Source organism: Dendrobates tinctorius, unplaced genomic scaffold (assembly GCF_039654945.1).
Source record: "Dendrobates tinctorius isolate UK_male_01 unplaced genomic scaffold, ASM3965494v1 ptg000387l, whole genome shotgun sequence".
Classification (NCBI taxonomy): Eukaryota; Metazoa; Chordata; class Amphibia; order Anura; family Dendrobatidae; genus Dendrobates; species Dendrobates tinctorius.
In genome coordinates, this window is record NW_027362053.1 from 468,552 (window position 1) to 480,000 (window position 11,449).

Here is an 11,449-nt window from a genome sequence, read left to right on the forward strand (position 1 = left end):
TCTCCAAGTGAGTGTGATTATGGCTATATCAAACATGCAAAGTTTTTTTTTTCTTTATTAATTTAAGTGATGAAAATAAATTAAGGAAAAAAGTTTCTATTTTCTGAGACCTGTAAAGATTTACATTTTTAGTTGATAGGGCTTTAGAGTTGTTGTTTTTTGTGAACTGACGCTTTTAATGATAACATTTTGTGGTAGATATGATATTTTGATAACTTTTTATGGCATTTTTTCAGTGTTGCCTTGGCTGAAAAAGCACAGTTCTTTTTTTTTTTTTTTTTCATTAGAGTTTACAAATTGGGTTAATTTATTTTATATTTTAAAGTTTGAACTTTTTTGGTTTACTTTTTTTTTCATTTTTAATGTATTTTGTAGTCTGTAGTTTAGTGGACTTGAACCTTTGATGGCCTGAACACTTATATTATTTGCAGCAATACCACAATATTATTAGTATTAGTCCTAAATGGTACTTTCTCGAAATGGCATATAGTCAGCAGTGGGGACCACAAGGATCTGTGCTAGGACCGATTCTTTTTAATTTCTTTGTTAATGACCTTGTGGATGGGATTGAGAGTAAAATGTCAGTCTTTGCTGATGACACCAAATTATGTAGGATACTAAAATCTGACCCTGACATTACAAAATTATCTGGATAAGATGTCTGAATGGGCAAACACTTGGTAAGGGTGGTTTGCACGTTCATGACCGGGCCAATTTTTACAATTCTGACCACTGTCCCTTTATGAGGTAATAACTCTGGAACGCTTCCATGGATCCCGGTGATTCTGACATTGTTTTCTCGTGACATATTGTACTTCATGTTAGTGGTAAAATTTCATTGATATAACTTGCGTTTATTTGTGAAAAAAAAATGGAAATTTGGCGAAAATTTTGAAAATTTCGCAATTTTCCAACTTTGAATTTTTATGCCCTTAAATCACAGAAATATAGTACACAAAAAACTTAATAAATAACATTTCCTATATGTTTACTTTACATCAGCACAATTTTGGAACCAAATTTTTTTTTGTTAGGAAGTTATAGGGGTTAAAAGTTGACCAGCGATTTCTCATTTTTGCAACACCATTTTATTTTTACGGACCACATCACATTTGAAGTCACTTTGAGGGGTCTATATGATAGAAAATACCCAAAAGTGACACCATTCTAAAAGCTGCACCCCTCAAGGTGCTCAAAACCACATTCAAGAACTTTATTAACCCTTCAGGTGCGTCACAGGAATTTTTTGAATGTTTAAAAAAAAAAAAAAAAAAAAGGACATTTAACTTTTTTTCACAAAAAAATTACTTCAGGTCCAAATTTTTTTATTTTACCAAGGGTAACAGGAGAAGTTGGACTGCAAAAGTTATTTTGCACTTTGTCCTGAGTACGCTGATACCTGATATGTGGGTGGGGGAACCACCGTTTGGGCGCATGGCAGAGCTCAGAAGGGAAGCAGCGCCGTTTGACTTTTTCAATGCAAAATTGGCTGGAATTCAGATCGGACGCCATGTCACGTTTGGAGAGCCCCTGATGTGCCTAAACAGTGGAAACCCCACACAAGTGACCACATTTTGGAAACTAGACCCCCCTAGGAACTTATCTAGATATGTGGTGAGCACTTTGAACCCCCAAGGGCTTCACAGAAGTTTATAACGCCCGGGCGTGAAAAGAACAAAATCATATTTTTTCCACAAACATGATCTTTTAGTCCCCAATTTTTTTATTTTGCTAAGGGTAACAGGAGAAATTGGACCCCAAAAGATGTTGTCCAATTTGTCCTGAGTACGCTGATACTCAATACATGGGAGAAAACTACTGTATGGGCACACGTCGGGGCTCGGAAGGGAAAAGGGAAGTAGTGACGTTTTGGAATGCAGACTTTGATGGAATGGTCTGCGGGTGTCATGTTGCCTTTGGAGAGCCCCTGATGTACCTAAACATTGGAAACCCCCCTCAAGTGACCCCATTTTGGAAACTAGACCCCCCAAGGAACTTATCTAGATATGTGGTGAGGACCGGGACACCTAAAGGTCGTATGTTTTGTTTACACTTGTATCTGGGGCGGCTTGTACACAGGGGTAGTGGTAGCAGCATGCTATATTGGTCCTATGGACTATGTATTTAGGCACTAATGTCAGTATGGAGCACGCTGACCACTATATATGTGTACATAATTGTATCTATTTATATACTTCTGGGCACTTTTTGGCCTAAAATAATAACACCGTTGTTCATCTTATGTGTATTGTGCCCTATGGGCAGTGGAACTTTATATTAATCTTTCAGAGGTATATATTCGTATTTTTGCAATATTTTTTGAGAGTGCTCATTGGATTATACTGCTGTATTCAGCTTTTTATTGCATATCTTTTTACTGCATTGATTTTTGTTATTGTCCTTCAGAATATATTGTAGCACTAAGCCTATTATTCTCTGGTATATATAATTGTGTAACTTATATACCTTATGGTGTCATATTGGATATGCATTTCTTGTTATATTTGTCTGTCTTTTTTGGTATTGACTTCAATAAAGCTTTGTTATTTTATGGCATTATGCTTCCTTGATCTTTTTGGATGATATGTTTATTGGGAAGTTCCCCTTATCTAGGCCTTATTTTTTTAATTCATTTTTAATAGGAAAGGGTTCTTTACAGTTAGAGCCGTCAAACTGTGGAATGCCCGATAGCAAGAGGGTAGTAATGGCAGACACTATAACAGCTTTTAAAAAGGGCTGGATGATTTCCTGACTGCACATAACAATGTGGGTTATAGTTAATTTAGTAGCAAAATAACCTTTGTAAGGCAATATTCAGACTTTGCATTTTTGCTACTTTTTTTTTTTGCTGCTTTTTTAATGCACCTCTTAAGGCCTGTTTCACACTTCATTTTTTTTCTGTTAGTTGTAGTCCGCGAAAATTGCGGAAAACTGATCCGTCAGCGTACAGACATCAACGAGTGGAACCGGCCCGTTATTTTTGACGGGTCCGGCGAAGGAAAGAGAATAATTTTGGCAGATCCGCCAAAAAACGGATCCATATTGCAACTCAATGGGAAAAAAAACGGATCCGCCAAACAAAATGGCGGATCCGTTATTTTGGCTAAACGGTGGATTTTGACTGATGGTAACAGACGGATGTGTGAAACAGGCTTTAGCTGCATTTTACAGCAAAAGCAAAAACTATGAGATTTCTTTACTGCCAAAAAAACGCAGCAAAAACGCAACTTATGAAGATAACCTTAGGCTGGAATCACACTGGCGTATTTCTCATGCGATAATCGCATCACACTGCACGGACTGGCCGGCACCTCTCCTCACCCGAGCATGACAGCGTGATGGATTACTATGCAACTGTCAAGCTCAGATCAGGAGAGCCGACAGCCAGTGTGAGTTTTACGATGCGATTCTCGCATGAGAAATAGGGCACTGTGTCTCTGCCTATAGAGGGAAGCCGGCCCGCTCCTGTAGTATTACATATAGAGGGAAGCCGCCCGCTCCTGTAGTATTACAAATAGAGGGAAGCCGCCCGCTCCTGTAGTATTACAAATAGAGGGAAGCCGTCCGCTCTTCTAGTATTACACCCAGAGGGGAGGCAGAGCCCACTCCTGTAGTATTACATATAGAGGGAAGCCGCCCGCTCCTGTAGTATTACATATAGAGGGAAGCCGCCCACTCCTGTAGTATTACATATAGAGGGAAGGCAGAGCCCACTCCTGTAGTATTACATATAGAGGGAAGCCGGCCCGCTCCTGTAGTATTACATATAGAGGGAAGGCAGAGCCCACTCCTGTAGTATTACATATAGAGGGAAGCCGCCCGCTCCTGTAGTATTACATATAGAGGGAAGCCGGCCTGCTCCTGTAGTATTACATATAGAGGGAAGGAAGAGCCCACTCCTGTAGTATTACATATAGAGGGAAGCCGGCCGCTCCTGTAGTATTACATATAGAGGGAAGCCGCCCGCTCCTGTAGTATTACATATAGAGGGAAGCCGCCCGCTCCTGTAGTATTACATATAGAGGAAAGCCGCCCGCTCCTGTAGTATTACATATAGAGGGAAGCCGCCCGCTCCTGTAGTATTACATATAGAGGGAAGCCGCCCGCTCCTGTAGTATTACATATAGAGGGAAGCCGCCCGCTCCTGTAGTATTACATATAGAGGAAAGCCGCCCGCTCCTGTAGTATTACATATAGAGGGAAGCCGCCCGCTCCTGTAGTATTACATATAGAGGGAAGCCGCCCGCTCCTGTAGTATTACATATAGAGGGAAGGCAGAGCCCACTCCTGTAGTATTACATATAGAGGGAAGGCAGAGCCCACTCCTGTAGTATTACATATAGAGGGAAGGCAGAGCCCACTCCTGTAGTATTACATATAGAGGGAAGCCGGCCGCTCCTGTAGTATTACATATACCGGGTGAGTCATAAAGGACGGATGTATTTGAAGTGGCTATAACTCACCACCAGGTGGAGGTAGAGATGTGCGGGAGGCGGGGTTATGTTTGTGAGGTGAAAGCATTGTTTTTATTTTAGTTTCAGTTTAAGCTATGGTGCCGTGGACGATAGAACATCGCGTTTTTGCGTACGACAGTTTTGTCAAGAATAATGAGTGTATCACAGCCGTTCAGCGTGAGTTTCGGCGTCATTTCAATATTCACAGAAATCAAGCTGTTCCCGCTCGTAACACTATCCTACGTTGGGTTGAAGCACTCCGTACACGAGGTACACTAATGAACAAACGACCACCGGGGGCTCCACGAACGGCACGTACCCCTGAAAATGTGGAACGCGTCAGGCAAGCCATGCTGCGTAGTCCGAGTCGATCTGCTCGGAAACATTCTTTAGAACTTGCCCTCAGTAATCATACAGTAAGGCGTATTTTGCATTTAGACCTGCATTTCCACCCCTATAAATTGGCCATTGTGCAACAGTTGGAGCGCGGGGATTACGCAGCGCGACTGAAGTTCGCACATGAGATGGAAGCAATTATTGAGCAAAACGACAACCTTATTTTATTCATGAGTGATGAAGCTCATTTCCATGTCAATGGCATGGTTAATCAGCAGAACTGCCGTTATTGGGCCTATGAAAATCCGAAAGAATTACATGAACGACCGCTGCACAGCCCTAAGGTAACGGTGTGGTGCGCTATGGGCAAATATGGAGTGATCGGTCCGTACTTTTTCGAAGGCGATAATGGCAATACTGTTACCGTGAACTCACAACGTTATATCGCCATGATAAATAACTTCTTTGTTCCTGAGTTACGACGGCAACATATCCCCATCTCTAGTGTGTGGTTTCAACAAGATGGGGCAACGGCCCACACAGCCGGAGCAACAATGAACGTTCTTCGCCCTCTCTTCCCTGGTCGCATCATTTCCAGGTTTGGCGATATTAATTGGCCTCCTAGGTCCCCAGACCTGTCCATGTGCGATTATTACTTATGGGGTCACCTCAAATCACGTGTATACAAGCTTAAGCCTCGATCATTACAAGAACTGAAGGAAGCTATTCGAGTGGAAGTTGCCCAAATCGACAGAGTTGTGTTGGAACGTGTTGATGCCAACTTCCAAGAACGCCTTTGGAAATGCATCACTGATAATGGCCACCACATGGCAGATGTTGTTTTCCACACTTGAATTTGTCAAATATTTGTCAGTATACGTAACCAAATCTGTGAATACATTTATATTTAATAAATATTTAACGATTTTATGATTAGTTTAAAAACGTCCGTCCTTTATGACTCACCCGGTAGAAGGAAGCCGGCCCGCTCCTGTAGTATTACATATAGAGGGAAGCCGCCCGCTCCTGTAGTATTACATATAGAGGGAAGCCGGCCCGCTCCTGTAGTATTACATATAGAGGGAAGCCGGCCGCTCCTGGAGTATTACACCCAGAGGGGAGGCAGAGCCCACTCCTGTAGTATTACATATAGAGGGAAGCCGCCCCTCCTGTAGTATTACATACAGAGGGGAGGCAGAGCCCACTCCTGTAGTATTACATATAGAGGGAAGCCGCCCGCTCCTGGAGTATTACATATAGAGGGAAGCCGCCCCTCCTGTAGTATTACATATAGAGGGGAGGCAGAGCCCGCTCCTGTAGTAATACATATAGAGGGAAGCCGCCCGCTCCTGTAGTATTACATATAGAGGGAAGCCGGCCGCTCCTGTAGTATTACAAATAGAGGGAAGCCGCCCGCCCCTGGAGTATTACACCCAGAGGGGAGGCAGAGCTCATTCCTGTAGTATTACATATAGAGGGAAGCCGGCCGCTTCTGTAGTATTACATATAGAGGGAAGCCGCCCCTCCTGTAGTATTACATATAGAGGGAAGCCGCCCCTCCTGTAGTATTACATACAGAGGGGAGGCAGAGCCCGCTCCTGTAGTAATACATATAGAGGGAAGCCGCCCGCTCCTGTAGTATTACATATAGAGGGAAGCCGGCCGCTCCTGTAGTATTACATATAGAGGGAAGCCGGCCGCTCCTGTAGTATTACAAATAGAGGGAAGCCGCCCGCCCCTGGAGTATTACACCCAGAGGGGAGGCAGAGCTCATTCCTGTAGTATTACATATAGAGGGAAGCCGGCCGCTTCTGTAGTATTACATATAGAGGGAAGCCGCCCCTCCTGTAGTATTACATATAGAGGGAAGCCGCCCGCTCCTGTAGTATTACATATAGAGGGAAGCCGGCCGCTTCTGTAGTATTACATATAGAGGGAAGGAAGAGCCCACTCCTGTAGTATTACATATAGAGGGAAGCCGGCCGCTCCTGTAGTATTACATATAGAGGGGAGGAAGAGCCCAATCCTGTAGTATTACATATAGAGGGGAGGCAGAGTCCACTCCTGTAGTATTACATATAGAGGAAAGCCGGCCGATCCTGGAGTATTACATATACAGGGAAGGAAGAGCCCACTCCTGTAGTATTACAAGCAGAGGGGAGACACATAGCCCGCTCCTGTAGTATTACAAGCAGAGGGGATGCAGAGCCCACTCCTGTAGTAATACATATAGAGGGAAGCCGGCTGCTCCTGTAGTATTACATATAGAGGGGAGGCAGAGCCCACTCCTGTAGTATTATATATAGAGGGAAGCTGCCGGCTCCTGTAGTATTACATATAGAGGGAAGCCGGCCGCTCCTGTAGTATTACATATAGAGGGAAGGCAGAGCCCACTCCTGTAGTATTACATATAGAGGGAAGGCAGAGCCCACTCCTGTAGTATTACATATAGAGGGAAGCTGGCCGCTCCTGTAGTATTACATATAGAGGGGAGGAAGAGCCCACTCCTGTAGTATTACATATAGAGGGAAGCCGGCCGCTCCTGTAGTATTACATATAGAGGGAAGCCGGCCGCTCCTGTAGTATTACATATAGAGGGAAGCCGGCCGCTCCTGTAGTATTACATATAGAGGGAAGCCGGCCGCTCCTGTAGTATTACATATAGAGGGAAGCCGCCCACTCCTGTAGTATTACATATAGAGGGAAGCCGCCCACTCCTGTAGTATTACATATAGAGGGAAGCCGCCCGCTCCTGTAGTATTACAGATAGAGGGAAGCCGCCCCTCCTGTAGTATTACATATAGAGGGAAGGCAGAGTCCACTCTTGTAGTTTTACATATAGAGGGAAGCCGCCCGCTCCTGTAGTATTACATATAGAGGGAAGCTGCCCACTCCTGTAGTATTACATATAGAGGGAAGCCGGCCCGCTCCTGTAGTATTACAAGCAGAGGGGAGACACATAGCCCGCTCCTGTAGTATTACATATAGAGGGAAGCCGGCCCGCTCCTGTAGTATTACATATAGAGGGAAGCTGCCGGCTCCTGTAGTATTACATATAGAGGGAAGCTGCCGGCTCCTGTAGTATTACATATAGAGGGAAGCTGCCCCTCCTGTAGTATTACAAGCAGAGGGGAGACACAGAGCCCGCTCCTGTAGTATTACATATAGAGGGAAGCTGCCGGCCCCTGTAGTATTACAAGCAGAGGGGAGACACAGAGCCCGCTCCTGTAGTATTACATATAGAGGGAAGCCGGCCGCTCCTGTAGTATTACAAATAGAGGGAAGCCGCCCGCTCCTGGAGTATTACACCCAGAGGGGAGGCAGAGCTCATTCCTGTAGTATTACATATAGAGGGAAGGAAGAGCCCACTCCTGTAGTATTACATATAGAGGGAAGCCGGCCGCTCCTGTAGTATTACATATAGAGGGGAGGAAGAGCCCACTCCTGTAGTATTACATATAGAGGGGAGGCAGAGCCCACTCCTGTAGTATTACATATAGAGGGAAGCTGCCCCTCCTGTAGTATTACAAGCAGAGGGGAGACACAGAGCCCGCTCCTGTAGTATTACATATAGAGGGAAGCTGCCCCTCCTGTAGTATTACATATAGAGGGGAGGAAGAGCCCGCTCCTGTAGTATTACATATAGAGGGGAGGCAGAGTCCACTCCTGTAGTAATACAGTCAAGCTCAGTTCAGGAGAGCCGACAGCCAGTGCGAGTTTTACGATGCGATTCTCTCACGAGAAATACGGCAGTGTGTCTCTGCCCTTACTATGTAACTATGCAAAGGAAAATTCTCCTAGGCTCCTATGAATGACGGCCACAGGCCACATGCACACATCCAGTGTTTGGTGATTTTTTTTTCCCCACAGTATTTGTAAGCCAAAACCAGGAGTGGAACGGTCAGAGGAAAAGCAGACTGTGGAGACCTGTGTGTCGTAACCAGTGCCTTCCCCCCCACCCCTCCCTCCAATCCCGTAATGAAACACACAGTCCAAGTGGGTTGAACAGGTCTGTCACAGTTTATTAATTACATAAGCAGAGAAAGGCAATTACATTTCATAACGGGCGGCTCGCACCGAGCTCCTGTCCACGATCGACAGGAGAGTTGGCCCGACGAGTGGTTACGAACCTTTGCCCTCCTCTACTTCTTCCGCTGTGACTTAGTAAAGTTAACAATAGTTAGTTATATACACATATACATTTTTTTTTATTGTTATTAATAATATAATTTACAATTTTACATCCGCCAGTTAGTATGGCCACTCACCCTCATTAACCACTATAAGGGATGGAGGGTGGGACAAAAGCTTCTATGTGTCCGCCTGGAGAAAAGAGGAAGTTACTGGCACGGATACCTGGATTTAACCCCTGTTGGTGTGGCCGTAGGACCCTTCCCCTTTAAGAACCATTGGCCGGCTGGGGCATCCCAATTAGTGCATCACCCAGGGGATTGGTGCGAGGGGGGAACTGGGCACTGGCTGTATTTTATTGTTGTTTGTTACATGGTCTCCACAGTCAGAGGCGCGCTCCTTATACAGTACCGTGCCTGCCATAATAGAAACATTTGCACCACTTTTGCATTTTTCACCCACTCCTGGTTTTGGCTTACAAATATTGAGTTAAAAAAACTCACCAAATACTGGATGTGTGAATGTGGCCACAGACTGACTTTCATAGGAATATTGACTTGACAGGCACTGTTGTCTTCAGTTGACCTGCAGCTGTCAACATGTTTGCAGGGTGCTGATGGAGAGTCAGGACAATGTTCCACAAAGGTTGCACGCCGCTGTCACTGTCACAGATTTACAGTGGCATGTAATACAGTGGGCACGGAAAGTATTCAGACCCCTCTGAATACTTTCCGACCCACTGTAGTTAAATAGCAAAGCTTCTCTATACACGCGGCTGTCAAAGGCAGATGATTGCTGAGTAACAAAACTGTCATCTGCTGGGACAGATGCGGGCACAGTTCCTGAACCTGCATTAAAGAGCGAAACTTGACATATGACGTACCAACAAGTCATACGTTGGGAAGGGATTAAAGAGAACCTGACAGATCACCCATTCCCTTAAATCCACCAACATTTGTATATTGCTTTATAAACTCCCTGTCTTTTAACACTCCGTTTTTTATATGCAACTTTTCTTTTGACTAGTCCATGGACGTTTGTTTCCCCAGACTAGTTGTCCCACTCAGCATGTTATCACACCCCTGTGGGAGTGGGAACATGATTTGCAAGAGTACCTGCTCCCTGCAAATCTCACACATGCCCACGACTTTATTGCCTACACTTCATTGAGTCTCTCAAGCTGGGTGTACACGACCTAGCTTTAAAGGCGCACTGCGCGAGTCCCGAGTAAGGCTGTGTGCACACGCTGCGGAAAAGGTGCGGATTCATCCGCGCGGATTTTGTACAATCCGCAGGTCAAAAGACCTGCGGTTTTACCTGCGGATTGCTCTGCGGTTTTGCCCTGCGGTTTTTCATTTCCTCAATGGAGGAGATGGCAAACCGCAGGAGAATCCGCAGAAAGAATTGACATGTCAATTCTTTCTGCGGATAGAAAGCCGCAGATAATCCGCGCGGAAAATTCTGCACCGTCTGCACTGCGGTTTTTGATTCCCATAGGGAATCATTGTACTGTACACCGCAGCAGAAACTGCTGTGGGTCCGCAGCGGCCAAAACCGCTGCGGAACCGCAGCAAAATCCGCATCGTGTGCACACAGCCTTAAGGAGAAGACGGCTAACTTCCATGGCGGAGCCAAAGTTCAGCCGCCGGAACAGATCTTCTTTGCTTTGTGTTTAAGGTAAGTGGAGACTCTAGCAGACACAAGTGGGGACCTTGGCTGCTACTGTTCATGTTCAGCCAGGAAAGGTGTAGTCAAATACACACAACCATATTTAGAGTATTGCTTCTTGATAAAGAATATAGAAGACCCATACAGAGCAGATTTTGGAAGAGGGAAAAGCAGGGAAATTTTCATAAACTTCAGTCTGGTGTTTGGGAAAATCTGAAATGTCACTAATAGCATGCCATAAAACTGACAAGGGGATTTTAATGCTGAGGCTCTATGCCGCTGTTTACCAGTCTGTGTTTTTTCATGTGTTGATGTGTTATTGTGAAGTTCTTCTTAAATATATATATATATATGTAAATTGGCTAATCATGGATGATGCATTTGACATGTCTCTAAACATTTTTTGTTGTAACTTTTAATAACCAATTTTTTGGCACGTTGTAAGTGCATCTTACATCAGGCCTCTTATCATTTAAACCATGCCCCTTTCACTCTTCAAATAGTGTTTAAAATATGTAGTAAATTTGTCTGAAACTAGTGTAAGAAAGTCATTACTGAGAGCTGGAAGAGTCAAGAAGACCCTGTAGACAATTCTCCTTGAAGCAGAGGCTGAAATTTATTCAGAGATGCGCAACAGAGCAGTTCACAGAAGGCAGTGAGTTCAAGCACACAGACACTCCAAGGTGTCTTAGCCAAGCAAAGCTACGCTGGGATATCTGGCGACAGTCTGGCCATGGTGTGGCCTCGAACAGCAGTATCGGGGGCTTTTTATATATGGTTTAGACATAGAAAGCTACACGTTGCGGCAAAGGGCGTTTACATGATAACCTCATACTGTAGAGAGAGACGTATATTTTAGA

General features: G+C 44.5%; 1 protein-coding gene across 3 annotated transcripts in view; it reads left to right on the top strand.

Annotated features, from left to right (window-relative positions):
- Nucleotides 1-11,449, top strand: part of SSH3 (slingshot protein phosphatase 3) — a 146,589-nt gene that overhangs the window by 45,534 nt on the left and 89,606 nt on the right. The window lies entirely within an intron of this gene.